The sequence below is a fragment of the Paramisgurnus dabryanus genome, chromosome 21 (genome assembly GCF_030506205.2).
Source record: "Paramisgurnus dabryanus chromosome 21, PD_genome_1.1, whole genome shotgun sequence".
Lineage (NCBI taxonomy): Eukaryota > Metazoa > Chordata > Actinopteri > Cypriniformes > Cobitidae > Paramisgurnus > Paramisgurnus dabryanus.
In genome coordinates, this window is record NC_133357.1 from 31076834 (window position 1) to 31098560 (window position 21727).

Below are 21727 nucleotides of genomic sequence, written 5' to 3' on the forward strand. Positions count from 1 at the left end.
CATAGAAGGTAACTGGGCTTCACTTGGGCATACAGGCAGGTGTACAACACAATATGCTGGCTCTTAGCTTTGGGCATTAGGCATTAGGTAAGTACATTGAAGGTAACTGGGCTTCACTTGGGCATACAGGCGGTGTACAACACAATATGCTGGCTTTAGCTTTGGGCATAAGGTAAGTACATCGAAGGTAACTGGGCTTCACTTGGGCATACAGGCGGGTGTACAACACAATATGCTGGCTCTTAGCTTTGGGCATAAGGTAAGTACATCGAAGGTAACTGGGCTTCACTTGGGCATACAGGCAGGTGAACAACACCCCAGTGTCCTCCCTCGCTCACTGTTCCCGGCTCACCCACAATCCTTCTCCACGGTGGGGCCGCTCACATACTATGCCACAACTCACAAAAGACTCTCAGATATTTCACTCTAGAGGGACTACGCTACTTTACAGTGATATGGGGCACTCACACTGTGAATAACACAAAGTCTCTTGTCCTCTCCTTTCCAGCTACTGGATGATTACACTGCTGCCGTGTGACTGCCTCTGAACGGCCTCCTCCGGCAGTACTACCGGTGAGTCTTCCTGTTTGCAATCACTCAGAGTTTGTTACACATTTCCATGGAACTATATATAGTTAGATATAGCTCTCAATATACTCAGCCCGGTCTCTATTTCTGTCGAATCCTTAATCCTTCTTTGCCCAGCCAACAATATCCTCCGCCTTCTTTCTGATATACTCGCCAGGACACTCCAACTCACTCGCCGTCTTGGCTAGAACAAACTGCAACCTCTGACGTTTCTGAGGCTCTCTTTATACTCCTCCACCTCTTCACATTGTCCAATCTGCGATCGCCATGCTCGTCGACACACCTGCAATCAATGAAGCCCTGATTTCTTTCCCGGAGTTTCCCGGAAGTAACCGGTGTTTGAGGAATACGGTCCAGGTGGAACCAATCTCCATCACTTTTAGTTCCGCCCTTAAAAAGTCACTCAGTGACATTTACATAAAGGCACTTGGCAGATGCTTTTATTGAAAGCAACTTACTGTACATTCAATCTACACTCACCGAAAGGATTATTAGCTCTTTCCCCGCCATTGACGAGTTATCTCGTCAATCTGCAATACTGCTATTATCTACCAGGTGGCGCTCTTCCGCAACTTATAAAACCCGGAAGTATTGCCCTAGGGCAAACAGCTGTATGTCCTTGTATGTTTTAAAGATTGCTCTGCATCTGATCTCTATCAAAAGTCCTTCACAAAAATGGAATTAACTCAGCTTTTTGCTCAAAATTTTGTGTTTTTGATGAAACCTACACATATTTGAGAGGTGATTAAAACAGAACACATGAAGATAGGATGAAACTGATTTTTTTTTGTTTGCAAGAAGAGGGTCTGTTCTTTTATTTTATATATTGTATGTTTATATATTTAAAAAGGAGCATTTTCTGGAAGGCATTAAACTTTTGTGAAAATCATGAAAAATGCTGGCGGTGAAAGAGTTAGGAACACCATACTACAGTTTTTTTCGAATGTAAACGACAGTGGGCTCAACTGGAGTCACATGTGCAAAACTCTAACTACAGTCTGCATAGCAGCAGTTCATGTGGACCAAACTCTAGTTCGTTTTTCATTGCTTGAACACAGTTTTCAAAACTTTACACACTTATAACATGACTTTAACCACAACCTGCACAACATTGTGGATTTACAGCACTTTGTTCAAATGCTAACACACTGCTGTCAAAACTGTGAACCCTACATTCAAAACAGAATTGATTTCAGCCTTGTGCCTTTCAAACACTGCTGATTGCAATTTCATATAAACATATAAATTCCAATTTCATATATATATTTCATATATATAAAATATTACCTTTCATGTACTTTTAGTTTCTACCTTTTTTCCTCATTACTGTAATTCCGTAAATTACTACAGACAACTGAAGCAAACTGCTTATTTTCATTTACCTTAAAGAATTATGATGTTCTAAAAAAATAATAAATCATGTGATAAATCAATAAATAAATCATTCTTTGAAGAAAACATTACTTTGTGTGAAGTCACTGAAATTGTTGAAACCGTAGTTAGTATTTTGTGTATTGGTGTTTGATGTTAGTGTTTTTCCTCTCAGTGTGTTGTGAGTGACAGTGTGTGTTATCTCAGTGAGGGTTGTGTTTAGTGTTTGGCTGCACCGAGCTGTTTTGACCCATGTGTTAAGAGCTGTGCTCAGGTGACTTTTGGTAGTGCAGACTGTAGTTAGAGTTTTGCACATGTAGCTCCAGTTGTGCTCACTGTCGTTTAGCAATTGAAAAAAACTGTAATACCAGTGGTTCTTAACGTTATTTCTGAAGGCCCACTGCTCTGCACATTTTGTATGTCTCCCTCATTTAACACACCTAATTAAAATCATCAGCTCATTAGAAGAGATCTCTATTTAACTGAACTGAGTCTGTCAGATAAAAGAGATATACAAAATTTGCAGAGCATTGGGCCTCCAGGAACGGAGTTGAGAAACACTGCTAATACGTTTGACCCCCTTTCGCCTTCAGAACTGCTTTAATTCTATGTGGCATTGATTCAACAAGTTGCTGAAAGCATTCTTTAGAAATGTTGGCCCATATGAATAGGATAGCATCTTGCAGTTGATGGAGATTTGTGGGATGCACATCCTGGGCAAAGTTCCTGTTCTTTAACATCCCAAAGATGCTCTATTGGGTTGAGATCTGGTGACTGTGGGGGCCATTTTAGTACAGTGAACTCATTGTCATGTTCAAGAAACCAATTTGAAATGATTTGAGCCTTGTGACATGGTGCATTATCCAGCTGGAAGTAGCCATCAGAGGATGGGTACATGGTGCTCATAAAGAGATGGACATGGTCAGAAACAATGCTCAGGTAGGCCGTGGCATTTAAACGATGCCCAATTGACACTAAGGGGCCTAAAGTGTGCCAAGAAAACATCCCCCACACCATTACACCACCAGCCTGAACAGTGGTAACAAGGCATGATGGATCCATGTTTTCCTTCTGTTAATGCCAAATTCTGACAGACATTGAGACCAGGCAACATTTTTCCAGTCTTTAACTGTCCAATTTTGGTGAGCTTGTGCAAATTGTAGCCTCTTTTTCAGTTTTGTAGTAGAGATTTGTGGTACACGGTGGGGTCTTCTGCTGTTGTAGCCCATCCGCCTCAAGGTTGTGCGTGTTGTGGCTTCACAAATGCTTTGCTGCATACCTCGGTTGTTTTTTTAAATTGTATGAGGTGCTTAATATGGTCTTCTCAGCAATGCCTTAGATGCTCATTCAGTAAAAAGTTATTAGAAGTGTGTGTGTGTGTGTGTGTGTGCGCGCACACGGGTGTGATTTTGCAGACCAGGACACCTGTGGGTCATTGTGCCAGTTTCCTGTTTATATGATCATGTAAAAACTGACCCAAAACTGAAAGGTACATTAACAAGAAGTAAAAACGAAACAGCAAACAAAAGACATCAAGTATGAGGAGATTTTTCTGTGTCAATATGAGTTCCACAGCTCGTACACAAACTACAAAAGTTCGTCTGTGTCCATATTTCCAGTTCTAAAATCCAAGGAAACATTCCACAGAGGAACATTAGTAGAGTCCTCCTCACTGATCCTGTTGGGCTTTTACCAACACCATCCATTTGATCAAGTCTAAGCACGACAGCCCCCTGTGCTCGAGGTCCCTGCCGGCAAATGACTTTTTAATGTAACTGACAACAGACGTTGCAGTCGTGGACAGAAAGGCTGGTTGACAGAGCGAGGGAGAGAGGCAGGGGCCAAGAGCACTTGTCTGGAGTTATTGAGAAGACAGCGATATAGATCCGAGTAAACACACTTTAAGAGACACATGCCATTAGATAAACAATCCGGCAGTAACATACAAACACAGTCAAACACATCTGCTGAAATGGCCCATATGCTGCTCACTTACAAACACTCAGATAAGCGATTAGGGAAAACATGAGGTAAAGCAGAGGGACAGAGAGTGTGGATTACCAAACACAGGGTAAAAAGGTGGTATTCATTTAGGAAAGGTTAAGCTCCTTGCCCAGTCCACTTAAAACATATAGTGAAATTAATTTAACTAAACAACTCAATAAATTGCTAGGAGTACAATATCAGACCTCACTGACATCACGACCGACTGTGTGAATTACACACCTGTATAGAAGGACAGTATAGCCCAAATTTTAAATTCCTTACCCTCACATTATTCTTAACCCATATTCTCTTTGTGGAACATAAAGGAGATGTAAGCAAAATGTGCAGGGTGACTTTTTATGCAATTCAAGTGCCTTGGGCTGATCAAAAATTCAATTTGTGCTCTTTATTTCAAATGTGAGGAACAACTAAAATGCATGTTTATTCAGTTCAAACCTTCAGACCTCAAAAATCATTAGCATGACTACATGATTGAATAACTTTGATTTAATTGTAAGGGTCAGAGAAAGGCAAATGATCATGTAAACCATGATAAAGAAGGTTTTCAGTGCAAAATCTGGGAATTTATGGAAACAAATGCTTCAGTGTTTAATGCTACCAAAGATAATCAATAAATAAACTGGAAAGTGAAGAAAATTGCTCAATTGGTCCGCAGGGGAAATGAAATGTTCAGATAAGGGTAGACATGAGACGGTTAAGCACTACACATAAAAACACATTATACAAACATTCATGCCAAAATTACAATTACTATCAATTTTAATAGTTCACTAACAAAGAAAACATCTGATACTTTAAGTCTGTGTAAGGTCATCTCAATACTTTTTTCTAAACAAACTATAAATGTTAGACATGTATTGCTGAAACACATTACAAAGACTGTGAACTAGTAGTACTGATTTTTGGAGTTATGCAGTTAAACATTTTTTTTCCACATTAAATGTATTCACGATTATTTGTGTGGGACTAAAACACAAACGCAAGCATCAATTCAGATTGTAATGCTATCTGAAAGTTGAAAAAGAATGCAGCATTTTTTTATCAGGTTATAGCTCTAACTGTGCACATTCTGTCAGCATGGGCCACATATTTTTCTGTGGTGTGACAAACTCAGAACAAATCTGTGATATCACTTTACACAGACATTAATAGAATAGTAGTTCCCATATACTGTAGACATAAGTACTAGTGTATAAGTCATAGGTACACTCTAAAAATGCTGGTTTATTTTCAACATAGTAACTTTGGCTAAACAACTGTATTTGACCCAACATTGGTTTGGAACAACCAAGCATATGTTAAATTATAACCCATCAGTTTGGGTTTGTTACTTTTTGACCCAACACTGGATCGAAAATAACCCATCATTTTTTTTTGTGTGTGTGTATAAATGTATTTAAAAATACTTGTACTTCTTATGACACTTCTGTTAACACCATTGAAATATCTGTTAAGTGTTACTGTAAATAATAATGTTTTGTGTAATTATAATCAAAGATTTGTGACATTTTCCCATGGATACAGCTGTAAGCTGATAACACAAACACACCTGTGGCATTCAGTGGAGATTCACAGATAGAAAGGCGTATCTGCAGAGGATTTAACTGCCTCTGTAAACCCGATCACCTTTGGTGACCTTTGAGCTTACAGGTGTAAAGTTGTGGTTTAACTGGTGACTCTGCTTTTGATTACTTCTTCTTCACTTTCTCTTTTCCTATAATGCACAGCATATAATTAAAGAAAATGTGCCATATTACATAAGCCCTTTTCACACAGAAATTCCGTAAAATACACGTAAAATGCATCCTGGATTTTTCCGGAATAGTTAAGAGTTTTTGTTTGTTCACACTGCCAAGATTACACGGCATCTGATGGTCCCGGAAAGACACGTGACATGTTGAAAGTCCCGCCCTCTCTTCTACGCAGCGTCTGAAGTTTGCATATTATTTATTATTTCTCTCTCCAGAAACAACTCGCGTGCATTTTTGTTTATGATAAGACTACAAAGGAGCGCGTGAATGCACAGTTCTATTCTGGTGAATGATCTCACACTGTTAGATGTCGCTGTAGATTTAGCAGCACTGTACTGTAAAAATCCACAGTACTATACTGTATGTGTACATTACAGTACAGTACTGCAGTTCATAATGCATTCTGGGTAAATTTGTTTGAGCGGGAAAATTTTACAGTATATTTTGGTCTTGATGTAACCTTGCTGTAGCCATTGCTGTAATGTGCCAGGTGTACTTGCATTAATCAGTGAAAGTGCGCCAACGTCAAATCACACAGACAGAGGGAGAGCACAACTCTTGGCTGCAGCTGAAGGAGGACGATTGATTTCTGTCAGTTCGGTAAGTTTGAAATATTTCTGTTTCATGAAAACTTAATTTTTAGTTTAAGAATGTTGTCAATAGTTTGTCACAATATTGTTTTAAACGTGCAATGAGAGAGAAAAACGGTCGCCAACAAAGTTTCAATCTCCCTCAGAAAGTAAGCTAACGTAAACGTTACACACAGATGTCTACCGCTGCTTTAACTCGCTTTACACCTTTTTAAATGAATATAGGGTTGTTTTAACTAAATTATGACGGTTTGGTGAGTTTATATTGTGTTGAAAGTGTGGTGACAATGAAACTATTTTTAACGAAATGGACAAAGACAACCCGCCAGCGCGGTCTTGCGGTCCCAGCATAACGGTCGTTGACGGCGTTTCATCCGTTCAGTTAGCGTCAGAGAAAAGTATGAAGTTCGACTGTTTGGTAAGGCTGACTCGTGGTTGTAAACAGATAGGACTTGACACGCCGTACACAGCATACTGTAGTACCGAACTCCTCCACAGAAGTGAAAACAAGAAACCTCATATTTAACTGGATACATGCATCGAACTCATCGCAGCTTTAACTTCGACCAAATATAATTCAGACCTGGGCTCATCTTAATATCAGATGAACGAAAGGGATTGCCGCGCTTATTGTTGTTGTTATTATATTACGGTAACTTATATCAGCAAAAGCAGAGAATATCTTCTCTTAAGCGTTTTACACGCCCAGTAAGTTGTCCAATACATTTTTATGGCATATTGTTTCCACCACTTCAGATGCATTACACGCTGTATATATAAGTTTCCAAAACACATCAAATCAATGCACGAAAAGAGAATGGGCTCCGCATTTACGTACCTTTGTCTTCTCGTCTCTGTCATCTGATCCTTCATCTCTTGATGTAAAAATAGTCCATTATAACATCGTGTAGAAAACTGGCATCACCAGGATTGCTCAGATTTAGGCGATCATGTTTATCTTTAAAGTGAGCAGCTAGCTACTAACTTGTTAAAAAACTTTGCGTGAAATAGTGTTACACCGCAGCCGTCCGGGTAAAACATTAAAGGGACAGTCTTTTTACCTTATCACTATAAATCGCTATTTTCTGCACTAAACGAGACATTTTCAGAGATTTTCTGTAGACAAGATGTTATAGAATAATAATTTAAAAAAGACTTATTTAGATATTTATATATAATATATAATATAACAACTAATATATATATATATATATATATATATATATATATATATATATATATATATATATATTTGTTTTACAACTGACTTAACACTTACAGTAATGTTTTATTTGTTAGCATAGCATGATATTAGATTTAAACACTTAATACATTTTTAAATCAATCACTTTGTCTCTGCACAATGAACATTATCAAATATTATTAATGTTGTAAAATATATTGTTCATTGTTAGTTCATATTAGCTAAGGCATTACCAAATGTTAAGGAATAAACTCTTATAGTAAAGTGTTACTAAATTTTCTCTTACCATTTCCTTCACAATGTCTACTTATTTCTATGGCTAACAGATTTTGTAACATTTGTCTTTTTTACAGTCTTACCATTGCTTGTAAGCTGGATTGGGTAAGATGGATCATCTTTAAAGGCACCAGGCAAGTACATGATGTACAGTTACAAGTCATGTATTTTTTCGACTGCAATATTAAATGCTTTCACGTCACATGTAAAAGTACACAGGAATGTGCTGATCACTTTTTATTTGTAGTTTACATGAGTGTCATTGCACTTTTCAGGAGTTAAGGCAGATGTGGAGGCACAATGGGTGACACCAGACACACACCAAGCACATTGTTCGGTAAGTTTGCACTTTACCACTACAGTTTCTTTAAATACCCATGTATACACTCATTCACAATTCCCACACACAACACTGTAACACGACCATACACAACATGTACACAATTGTCTTAGTTTGCCATGTAGAAATATACAAACAGAAATATTCAGACTTTGGTTATAAGAAATTTAATTTAATAATTGTATTTATTTAGCAGAGGTGTCCCTGGACTTTATTGACAAAAGATTTTGTTTTCAGAATAAAAAGTTGTGTCCAAATCAGTAACAATTGTACTTTCTGTTCAGGACATTCAATCATGACATGATCCATGTGGATGCTGTCCATTGAGGAAAGAGTTTGTTCAGCGGTAAGTGAATCTTCTGTATTTTAATGTAATTAGGTGTGGAACAGTAGAATAAGAGCAAAAGGTTTCAGAATAGGGGTAAATTCAAGGCTGAGTTAAATTTTTAAAGAATCTTTTTCTATCTTATATTTGTTGACTTAATGTTTATGATATTTCTAACAGGTTTCTGGATAGAATTAATTCCAAAGATGGGAAAAAGTGCACATCCAGACAAGGAGCAAGCAAAAAGACAAGGAACTTGGTGCAGAGAAAAGCTGTGGCCATTAACCCCCATGTGAACAGCTTCATGCAGTCCCTGATTGAGTTCGAATGGACGACTTCAAAGTAAAGGCCACTGTGGTCTGTCTGCCATTTTAATGCATTTATTTTTAGTGTTAAATGAAATTCAAGTAGAATATTTAAAACTATGGGCCAGTGTTCTTTTTACCACAGTGAAATGTTACCTTTTAGTCGATGATGGACTTTAAACTGAAAACTTCAAACTAGGGAACAGTGTTCTATTTGCCAGAGTTAAATATGTTACAGCAGGGGTCTCCAAACTTGTTTATACTTGTTGATTTTATTTTATGTTACTTGATTATATGTTTATTATTGTTTAAAATCTTGTTTTAAATGTTTTGTTTCAATTAAATGTTTTTTTAAATAAAATTTTGATACAAACATTGCTTGGATTGCCTTTTAATTCATTATGTCATGTCAAGGATAGCATTTTTACCATATTAATAACTATAGATTTAAACCTAAATCTCTATCTATTTTATATAATATTATTGTATTAACTGTAATAAGTAATAAATAGTATTTATGGGTCAATATAGACATTACAGTAAATTACTGTAAAAATAGACTACTGTAATAAAATATTGTAAAATTACAGTACAGTACTGCTTTGTAACTATACAGTACTAGTTTGTGTACTGTAAAATGGTATTACAGTACAGTACTGTAAACCCAAAATACAGTAACTTACTGGCAACCGTGCTGCCAGTACCGTACTGTAAAAATACAGGGAAATCGTTAACAGTGCAGCTTCAGAGTGGATATTTGACAAGCTCCCTGATTTCTGCTTTGATACAGTTTTCAGACATTTCTCATCGTGATTGTTTATATGCATTTAAAACCCGCATTTTGAGGAGCTGAACAATATATCTCGTTGGGATGACATGCGGGTATTTTCGTTTATTATAGCTCAAATGAGCCTGTGACGCGATATTCTTTTATGCTGCTGAATGATCTCCGTTTCAACGCAGTAAGTAACGAGCTAACTTACCTGATATCCGCTTCAGTCTAGTATGCTGACATTTCTCGTCATGAATGTTGTAAATCCCTCATTTTAAAGAGTTGAACCAACTTCATGTTGCCATGACACGCGCGTCCTCACTACGGCACGTGCGTCATTGTTTATGCGTCTCATATATCATTTCCTGATAACTGCTTCAATCTAGTTTGCAACATTTCTCGTGGTGAATGTTTATATACATGTTATCTCTCGTTGTAAGGAGCTGAACCATAACTTGTGTTGTGATGATGACGCGCGCGTCCTCACTTCGACACGCCCTTTATGGCATTCTTGTTCACACAGAGGGTTACCCGCGTATCTTACTAGGTCCTCTTTCCGGCAACGATCCCAGAAGATTAACGGAACGAGTTTTTGTTCACACAGACGCTTGTCTGGCAATTTTACGGGTATTTTCTGGGACCAGAGGTCTGTGTGAATGAGGTTATACTGTCATATTACAGCACATACTGCAAGTTCTTCTCACCCTAAACATTTACATAAAATGTACACTGTGACTGTACATTTGCATTACAAACTATTTTAGGAACTTGTTCTCCTACAAAAAAAAGGTTAATCAAATCTACTTGATCCTTTACAAATATACAATATTCCTTTAAATGGTCAATAGTTAGGTTTTGGTTTCCTTACCCATTTTCGTCACAGTTATGTCAGCCATGTGCTGTGGGTCTTAGTGTATAAACTCGTCTTGTGTTTCGTTTCAGTGCAAGATGTCTAGATTCTGATTTCCTAGGATCTGAGTCTTGTCTGGCCAGTTTGTGAACACATGGCCAGGGCCATCGCCAAAACATACAGAACGGGGGACATTTAGTTTTGTGGGGGCCCACTTTTTTATAAAGTGAGAAACAGATTGAACAACCAAAACCCCACAAACACCAAAATACAATGCTGTCCCGTCTACAAAAACAACAAAAACGTATATCTCAACTATACATCCCTATACACCATGTAAACAAGAGTCTTCAGTTCAACCAACAATGCAATAATAATAACAATACATACCAGATAGCAATAAACAAACGCATGTCTGTACTCATCATTAAAATAACTCATCTTGGTTAGCGAAGGAAAATCTCCAAATCATTTTTTGTGCGTGAGTTTTTCCCAGACGTGAGCTGAATGAGCTGATGATGGCACAGAACCCGCAAATTTTGATTTTAAGATTACATACAATGCACAGCTTCGCAAAAGGAATACGAATGATCTTGTATATAAAACACACAAACAAACTGCTCAATGCACTACAGTATATGTTTAAGTAAGTGATCAAGTTCACGTAAAATATTTTGTCTTAAAAAAATAAGCTCGAACATGCGATTAGGGGGATGGTTGTGTCATCTGGGGGGGGCACAGCCGGGCATGCTGTGACGGGGATGACATGGCCCCTGATAACTTTCACGTGCCGTGTGCTTATATGTCTTCTTGTGTTTTATGTTGAAGTATGGAGTTTGAGTTTCACCACTTCTAGGTTAGCACTGTTTGTCCCGTAGTTGGAGTTTTGACTCCTATGCTTCCCGAGTTCAATCCTAGTTTTGTGTTTTGTCAGAGCATGGCATTGAATCCTGATACTTTTTGTTCACGTCTTGGTTCTGGTTCCAGATCCATGCCCATGGTCCATCCAAAGTCCATAGTCCAGTGTTTTTGTGCTTAGTCAAGTCTTGTTTTTAGCTCTCTCATTGGTATTACTGTTGGTTAACCCTTTTCGTTTGGGCCCTGTAGTTGGGCCTTTCAGTTTTGGTCATGTTCTGTGTTTGTGTTTGTCAAAGCATATATTTGTAGCAAACGCTTTCTTGGTTCTGTTCATGTCAAACCTGACACATTTAAATATCATTATGAGTCTATTATTTTGACTCTAACCCACAATGGTGGGCAGGTATGGGAAATGTCCATGTGGTTAGGGGATTTCTTTTTTCCCTGGACAATATTAGGGAGGTGCAAGCATGTTTTTAGCCTATATCTAGTGTGGCTAAAATGACCACCTAACTATAAGGTTTTGTTGACATAAAACACTTTTGGGAAATTCTCCTACTGTGGTTTGAAATGCATCTACAGCTTCTTTAAACAGTAATTAGTTTGCTTTATTTTGTTCATTCAGCTTTTAAAACCTCATAGTGCTTGATAAGCTATTAATATGTGATGAATGTTACACAGGACATTTATTAAAACAATCAAAAACAATGACGGTTCAAACTGGCTATGGGAGACTATGGCAGCCCATAGAAGTGTTTATAGGACATTGAGGAATTCTTGGACACTTGTAGGGATGTCTTGAATAGTCCCCTGCTTTTCTTTTTAACCATTCACTCAAATGCAGCTTGTTCCAGTTCAGCCAGTGGTAGGGTATTGCGTTAGCAGCCCAAAAGGTCATAGGTTTGAACACATCCAGAGAACACACATTCTGATGAAATGTACACCGTGTAATGCGCTGTAATTCGCTTGAATAAAAGCGTCTGGCGAATGCATAAATGTAATTTAAAAAGTCAAATAAACCTCATTATAATCTGAATATTTTTCTCACATAGATTGCATTCATTGTTTTACATTAAAACTTGCCTCATTACACTAGTAGCCATTGTTTTAATTTAAAAACTTTTAATGGTTTGATGTATCGAAATAAAACTAGGTATGCATCATTTGGCCTGATGGTCCTTAAACATTTTGGGAGCTGTGCCACTTAAGAGATCATAAATTGTTCAGGGTTTTTTTTCTACTTTTTCTACAAATTTTATCCAGTAATTACGAAACTTGGCTTGTGTGATCTTTAAGATCTGTCTGACAAATCCTACTAAGTGGACTTTTAGAATTGAAGCCATATGGGTGTAACAGTTGCAACATTTTCTCAGCTGTGCTCGACTAGTTTCATTCTTATCTTCTTGTCTCTTTATGCAATCGGGATGGGTATGTGTTTAACTGCAGATTAAACCTAAGGTTTAGGAAATCATTCGCACATATGGTGACTTCTGGACTGTTCCTATGATGCAGATAACACAAGTCATTTATATTGCATAAAGGTGCCGGACCTTTATGCAATATAAATGACTTGTGTTATCTGCATGCCTTACTTAATGTCTACTGAATAACTTTACAAATAAATACATATGAACGTAGCACCTAGCAAATGAAGACATTTGCCTGAGAAGGATCTGGGAGGAAGTGCAGTCAAGTTATTTCCTGTATTAGACACAAAACATAGAACAGAGTTTCTGAAGAACAGTCTTACTGAGAAAATTGCCAAGACATGATGTGACTTAGGCGACCTGTGATGGAGTTTCTTTCACACATACAGTCTTTATTAGTAAACTACTGGTAATTTGCAGGTAATGGATCATGTGTGAACAGAACCTTTCTGGTAAACCTTTCTTCTCACCGTTGCAAATGGAAATACCTATGACACAGTTTTTTTATGGGATGGGAGGGGTTCTAGTGGACAAATCACAGCACTTGCGGTCCGCATAGAACTGACGCGCTGTTCAAATTTTGGCAAGGTGCACATCAGGCTACACAGAGCTATGCACAGGCTACGGATAACCTCTGCGTAGCTACAACAGAGACCTTATGCATGTCTTTAACTTGGCCTTAATGTGTAAACATTGCTGCTGTTTAAAATGCAGGTTGTGTCTCTTCCCCAGTTCAGTTCTTTTTATAAGTTTGTATTTACTGGTAAAGTCATTCTGGTAAATTCATGGTAATTTACAGAAATGATTGTGTGAAAGAGGCTAATGTCATCATTATGGTCGAAGGTCAAGCAATACTCTACAAAACGTTTCATATGGGTGCAAACAGCAAAAAATTGGTAAATAAAAAAGCAATGTATGCAATCCTGTGTCTGATTATTTTTTTAATTTAATCCTCCCTAAAATAAGTAATGTGTAATTTTTCCTAACGGCTTATCATTATTAATGATAATTTAGTTGGGGCTTCCAAAAAGTCTAAGTAGCATCGCACTCTACAGGCACCGTAACAAACTGCAACTGCCGTTCAAGTCCTTGGAAGAGGAGTTCAAGGTAACAAGAGCTAGGGAAGTGTTGCTATACAGAGACTCGAGTGATTTAATGGTGGCAACGGCTGGGATTGAAGTGAGGACTGGCCGGAAGTGGAAGGCTGAGGAGGCTGTTCGACATGCAGAGGCAAGATTACACCACAAAAGGCTGGTGGGGGTTGTAACAAGAGGTAGGGCTGGACTGGGTTCCTTTCCAACTCCCCACATAGGTACCACCAACAGAAAGGAGAAGCGCTGCCTAGTCCAGGAGGAGGTGAGAGCAGTGATTGAAGACGAGAGAACCAGCAGGACAGTCGGAATGAGGCAACAGGGTGCCTGGATACAATGGGAGAATGCGATCGAGAGGAAGGTGACATGGGCAGAGCTGTGGAAGGCAGAGCCACAACGGATCAAATGTCTCATCCAGGCGGTATATGATGTGCTTCCCAGCCCATCAAACCTTCACATATGGGGCAAGGTGGAGTCACCAGCATACCCACTGTGCTCCAAGTGTGGAACCCTAGAGCACATTCTGAGTTGCTGCTCAAAGGCACTGGGAGAGGGAAGGTACCGGTGGAGGGATGACCAGGTTTTGAATGCCATCGCTGAAGCCATAGCTACAGGAGTCAAGGGGGCCAAGCGCTCCCTCCCCTCCAGGCAAGCCATTGCCTTTGTCAGAGCGGGAGAGCAGCCAAAACCAGCTGTGAAAACAACTGCAGGCATCCTGGCCACTGCGTGGGATTGGGAGCTGTTGGTGGACTTGGAGCGGCAACTCAAGTTCCCTGGCCACGTTGTGACTACCACCTTAAGACCAGATGTTGTTCTCTTGTCTAATTCCACCAAACAAGTACTTCTGCTGGAGCTTACGGTCCCTTGGGAAGACCGACTGGAAGAGGCCTTTGAGAGAAAGCTCACCAAGTATGAGGGACTGGTCAGAGAGTGTCGACAAGCTGGGTGGAGAGCATGGTGTCTCCCAGTAGAGGTAGGATGCAGGGGCTTTGTAGCACGATCCCTGTACAGAGCCTTCAGTCTTTTAGGCATTGATGGAGTGAGGAGGAGAAGAGCCATCCGCAACACCACTGAAGCAGCAGAGAAAGCCTCGAGATGGCTATGGCTCAAGAGAGGAGATCCATGGGGGTCAATGTAGCTAGATTCGCCAACTGGACACAAGCTGGGGTCTGATCAGCCACAGCTGGGTCACCTGGATGAGGGTGTCTGATGTTGAAAGACCCGAAACACCCAATGATTCCAGGAACATCACTGAAGATGTGTCCAGTAGCATCAGTGGATGTATTTGCACAGTAGTATCCAATAGAGTTAATGTGTAATTAGTTATGATAAATATTAGGTAGATCTTACCTCATTTGTTTAGTTTGTCAAAGTTGTTAAATTTAGGTACTCTTTACTTAAGCAAGTACTTTACTTATCGCTTGAGTAGGAGTGCTCTATATCATCACGGCTGGGATTAGGCTAGAGGCATGAGGGTGCAGGCCAAGTAGAGGAGGCAATGATGATATAGACCTATATCACACGACAGTTCAACAGCACACTTTAGAAAAACGGAAACTAGAAAACTACAACAGAGTTTTTTAAAAGCCTCTGTTTGGGAACTACTTTCTACAACCACCGATTTGAAGCTCAGAATGACAGGTAACACTTTCGGCTCTTTTGAATCTCATAATAACTCAATAGAAGGAATAGCTGTTTCTTAATATTACAGTTTCTTGGTCACAAAGTGTAGTTTTAAGATTAATTCAGTCGAAAATATATATGTATAATATTCAAATCTGCAGACGATTGGTAAAGATAGCGCCTATTTGAACATTTGCTTAGAAAGATTCGGTATGTGAGAACCAAACGAATCATTGGACGTCAGTGTTCGCTCACCCCGTTGATCACTGCCCTATCTGGGCTACATCTCTCACAGGGATTCCCTGGCTCTGATGTATGCATATCTGTGTTCAAAAATGAGATTTAACCTGCAGTAGTTGGTGTCATGAAACTATTACTTGTTTTTATTCATATTTAGTGTCTTTTGTTTTGTTGTTGTTATGGCGCGAGGAAAAGGTTAATAAAACTATATTTATATTCTATTGCTTTTCCATTTAATCTTAACGCGGTACGGTACGAGCATTCGCTTTATTACTGGACTTTAATCTTGTCAGTACTACATGAAACTGATAAATTTAGTGATTTATATTGTGACCAGTTTTTATAAGTCAGAGAAAGAGAGAGTGGCGATATCTCACAACGTGTTTTAATAGTCACGTCACACGAAAATAAATGATCAAGTGTCCATATGTAAGTATTCTTACCTTAACTGCTTCCAAGCGGTGTTTTTGCATACTTTTAACTGGAGAGGAGAGCGTAAACAGATCGCTCCAGAGAAAATTATTGTTTTTATTGCTTTATTTCAAGTGTATGTTAATCCACTATTAGTCCACACAATGTGACATTTTATTAAGTTTATATCCAAGAGATAACTACTTCTGATCAAATCCACCCAAACAAACACTGTAAAAAAATTCAGTAGAAATTACAGTGTTACTTGCAGCTGGTTGCAGGTAACTTACCGTAGATTTAAATTTATGTTATTTACTGGCCAAATTTTTTGTTCGAAGTTAAAGTGACACTTTGTAGTTTTTCAACCTTCATAATATATTTTCAAGACCCTTGTGATGGTACAACGACTTAAAATAGGTTGAATGACATGTCCACCATAGCCTGACGGGGTCTGAATTGCTTTTACTCATACTTTTAAATTTGGGGTTTCGGGTAGTAGTAACCCGAGCACAAAACAAAAAAATACAAAAATCTGCTTTATTTATATATGCTATAATTCGGACGTGAGAGCGTAGCTATTTATTTTCCTGATGTTTTTGTCATGGCCAAAGCAGCAACTAAGAAAAAGAAACCCAAGGTTTTGTCGGAGGAGACCAGAAAGAGAAAACAGGAGAGTGACAGAATAAAAGGAAGGACGAGGATCAATTATATTGGGCCAGCGTTCGCTCGCTGGCGTGAACTAAAGAAGGAGGAGGGGTTTCTGATGCTGACTTGGCCCTAATGCTTTTGTACTAATAAGTAATGTTATAATGCTTGAATATATAAGTCCTGTCTGGCGCCCGAACACTATTTTTTTCGTGAATTTTACTGGAGGCTACTTGGAAAGTTTAGAGAGAGACTTATATTACGTGACATTGTGGTGCCGTGGTGGCGTCATGGACCTACAACACGGCAATCTGGGTTTGATTCCCCTTTAGGGCAAACTTTTTTTTATATATAAACTTTAACCAAGCGACCAAAATCTGAAGCGAAAAACAGAAAAAGATTTATGATGATTTCTGGTTTCCAGAATGTTTGCATGAGGCTGTTATTGTTAATTGCTGTTATAGCCTCATGTTTGCTGTTAGTTTTATTCTGAAAAGATAAAGACTTGTTAATATTTAAAATGTATTTAACTTTGAACAAACTCTTGCCAGTAAATAACATAAATTTAAATCTACGGTAAGTTACCGGCAGCCAGCTGCAAGTAAAAAAATTTTACAGTGAAGTGCAAATTGTTACCTCAATTATACTGAGTAGATTCTCTAGGTTGTTTTTTACAGTTTAGTAATTATTATAAAAATACAGAAAATGTATTTAAAATAAATGTTTCATAGAATAAAGTGACACATGTCATAAATGTATCAACAAAAATGCCCCAAAATGCAAATAATCGCAAGTGCAATAAAACTTAATATGCAGCCTATAAGCATGAGAATTCCAGGTGGTCCCGGTTTGTCTTTTTGGGCACAAGGGCCGGTGTTGTCATGGCATCGGTTTGAAGGTTGCCGTCTCTAGGCTACCAGTACTTATCCAGCCCCACTCGTGTAATTTGCAGGTGAGATGTGTCACCATCGCTTTACGCCCAAGTTGATTGTGTCCCGACACTTATTGGAGGAATTCTTGCATGAGGGTCCATAACACTTAAAACGCATGGAAAACATAGAATGCTCTGTTTTCTTCTGCTTTTCAAAGAGATCGCCTGTGAACACGAGTTTTGTTTTAGGGCGTTTTCACATTAGCACTTTTGGTGCGCACCCGGGTTCGATTGACATCAGAGTTTGGTACATTTGGATGATGTGAACGCTGTCTTCCGAACTCGGGTGCGCACCCGCGAAACGTACTCGAGTCCGCTTAAAAAGGGTGGTCTGGGGTCCGGTTCATGTGAACTCCAGATCGGTTCGCTGCTAATGTGAGCGCAATCGTACCAAATCGCGGAAGTGAACCACTGTTAATTACGTATTATATGGAATTTCCCACCAAAACAGACGTGTGTTTGTGTGCGTGCACTTACCTTGACAACAAAATGCATAGAATGCTTGCTTGACTTTTGTTCTTATTTTTTTAAACCTTTGGTTTTGTTTTCAAAGAAATAATACAGAAACGCACTTGCGTCTGTCTGCCCCAAACATACTAAAGTCGTTTTGATGACAACGGGCTGTCCGCCGACGTCAATTTTTGCGGAGGCATTCAGAAATCATCGCTGCGTCCCAAATCGCCTACTTCCATACTATATAGTAGTCAAAGAGTACGAGAAGTAGTGCTTTTCGCCTACTATATAGTATGGAAGTATGCGGTTTGGGACGCAGCCCTTCTCTTGTCGTCTTCTCGTTTACAGCTGTTACCAAGCAACATGAGAACGCTCCGGCTGCAGCTTGATGATGCAAGCGTACCGCGGTTCGGATGCAAAAATAATATGTGAACACAGTCCATGCATGGGGGGCATGGGGTGGGGGGAACAATCGAACTCGGGTTCGGACCAGGCAATCGCACCAAATGTGAAACCGTCCTTAGATGCGCATATATTTGAGAGCGCTTGCCGCGTGTCTATATTTAAAATAAACTTGACACGAATGCACTCTAAAAGGAAAAAGATCTACAAATTGTATAAAAAAAAAAAAAGGTTTTCAACCCAAAAGGTAACCTCAAGACCCACCGTTTAGAAAAAAAACAATATAGAAATATAGGGGAAAACTCAAACACATCTGTTCCCTTTGAGTAGTTTTAAATAAGTTTAATTGAATAATATTAAAATACCTTCTAGTAGGGCTGCACGATTATGACAAAAATCATAATTGCTTAGCTTACTGTATTTGGATAAAATTGGAAATTATATATTTGAAAAATAAAATGAATTGCAAGGCTGCAGAGAACAGTGCACTATTGCAGACTTATAGGCTACTAAGGATTTAATGATATTATTTTAATATAGTCAGTCATGAACTAAAGTGAGCCAGTCTATGGCATGAAACTCCAGGGCTGAAAATGAGTCCCACTCCGGCCCTGGGCTGGAGTTTAAGAGAAATGTAATGTGCTTATGGCACAACAGGACTGGTTTTTTTTTTGGGAAACAAGTCAATAATACTTTACTGCACAGTGCACTCTTAGAAAAGATGTGTTCACTGTTTATACTTGAATTCAAATAAATAAAAGGAACAACACAAGATGTTTTAAAACAACACAAAATGTGTTGTTCCAGTAATAACACATAGATGTGTCTTAACTAAACACAAAATGTGTTGTTTTAACACAACCGTTTTAAGAGTGTGGGAATTTCCTGCTTTTCATTTATTTTTCAAAAAAGAGAATGTGTATTGCCATCTACATGAACTTATGTGCCTTTTTAGCAAACAAAGATAACTTGCATTTATCAAAATGCCAACTTCAGTGTAGCTCTAAGATTTATCACTGAGAGGCAGCTTAAATACTGCAGAGAGTATGTGAAAGAGAGAGAAACACAACGTTTACACCAGTAATATTTACATCTGTCTCTTTTGTCCACTTTTGACTACTTCTGTCCTGATTACTTTGAGGAGTAATTTATGAAATAAGATCGCGCAACTTTCACAAGCTAGCAAAATGAAACTACGTGGAAATCAGACGCTTTCGCTTTATCAATGAAAGGCTAAAAATAGCGCTGAATACGCACAGATGTTAAACATTGTGTTCAGTACCTCAGATTAGATAAATGGTCGGAGAGAAGGTGGTCTCCTGTGGCTGTTCGAACACATTCAACCCATAGACTGCGGTTCTATCTATTGTTTTATTTCCGCTGTCATCATAGGTAACATGAAATAAAAAAATGTTTCCACACACCAAACTTATACGACGCTGGCGCATCCTCCAACTCCAGGCAGACTTCCTTTTCTCTCCCACTTGCCATTTCTACTGTAACATAACCTGCAGTATTTATACTCCAAACCAGTCACCTCTTCTTTCGCGCGTAAGGGGAACACGCTGTCTGAGGTCACATACAGGGCATGAGGCTACATTGCGCATGCCATGAACCATTGAACCGTGTGACGCACACGCGCTCCGAACCGAGACAAGCGAACCGAACAGTTCGGATTTTTTTCATGAACCGTGCCACCCCTAAATGCTTGCATATATAAGTCCTGTCTGGCGCCCGAACACAATTTTTTTTGCGTGAATTTTACTGGAGGCTACTTGGAAAGTTTAGAGAGAGACTTATATCATGTGACATTGTGGTGCCGTGGTGGCGTCATGGACCCACGACACGGGCGATCTGGGTTTGATTCCCCTTTAGGGCAATACTTTTTTTAAATATAAACTTTAACCAAGCGACCACCGTTACAACTGGCTTGAAAACGTGAGCTACGCAGTTTATTTGGCATTTGATGAAAATAAAACCCATGAAATTATATTCATACGACACATGACATGCTGAAAGACACACTTTGTGACCTAAAGAGTTGTCTTCTTTTCCTTTGCGACAGTGCTGCAGCGCTTGTGGACTCTAGAGGCGCTAGACGTGAAAAATACATGTCTAGCACCCCCTAGTGGCCAAAAAGTTCCATGGTGTGCCTTTAAATGAACATTAAACATTTACAAGTCTTTGTCTTTACAGAGTAAAACTAAAATAACTGCATCAAGCAAAGCATTCTGGGAAACAAAATCTGAAGCAAAAAACAGAAAAAGATTTATGAAGATTTCTGGTTCTCAGAATGTTTGCATGAGGCTGTTATTGTTAATTGCTGTTATAGCCTCATGTTTGCTGTTAGTTTTATTCTGTAAAGATAAAGACTTGTTAATATTTAAAATGTATTTAACTTTGAACAAACTCTTGCCAGTAAATAACATAAATTTAAATCTACGGTAAGTTACCGGCAGCCAGCTGCAGGTAAAAAAAGGATTTTTTTTACAGTGAAGTGCAAATTGTTACCTCAATTATACTGAGTAGATTCTCTAGGTTGTTTTTTACAGTTTTTTTACAATTATTATAAAAATACAGAAAATGTATTCATTTTCATAGAATAAAGTGACACATGTCATAAATGTATCAACAAAAATATACATGTCATTTCATTGACCCAAAAATGCAAATAATCGCAGTGCAATAAAACTTAATATGCAGCCTATAAGCATGAGAATTCCCGGTGGTCCGGTCTGTCTTTTTGGGCACGAGGACCGGTGTTGTCATGCCACCGATTTGAAGGTTGCCGTCTCTAGGCAGTACTTATCCAGCCCCACTCGTGTAATTTGCAGGTGAGATGTGTCACCATCGCTTTAAGCCCAAGTTGATTGTGTTCCGACACTTTATTGGAGGAATTCTTGCATTAGGGTCCATAACACTTAAAACGCATGGAAAACATAGAATGCTCTGTTTTCTTCTGCTTTTCAAAGAGATCGCCTGTGAAAACGAGTTTTGTTTTAGATGCGCATATATTTGAGCGCGCTTGCCGCGTGTCTATATTTAAAATAAACTTTACACGAATGCACTCTAAAAGGAAAAAGATCTACAAATCGAATAAAAAAAAAAAAGGTTTTCAACCCTAAAGGTAACCTCAAGACCCACCGTTTAAAAAAAAACAATAAAGAAATATAGGGGAAAACACAAACACATCTGTTCCCTTTGAGTAGTTTTAAATAAGTTTAATTGAATAATATTAAACCTTCTAGTAGGGTTGCATGATTATGA

At 38.7% G+C, this 21727-nt stretch overlaps 1 long non-coding RNA gene across 1 annotated transcript; it reads left to right on the top strand.

The window, feature by feature from the left end:
• The first annotated feature begins 6018 nt into the window (after positions 1-6018).
• LOC135775966 (uncharacterized) lies at positions 6019-9501 on the top strand. Its single transcript, XR_012335592.1, has 3 exons — positions 6019-6317; positions 7865-7921; positions 8063-9501. It is a non-coding gene; the product is annotated as an uncharacterized lncRNA (long non-coding RNA).
• Positions 9502-21727: the final 12226 nt, after the last annotated feature.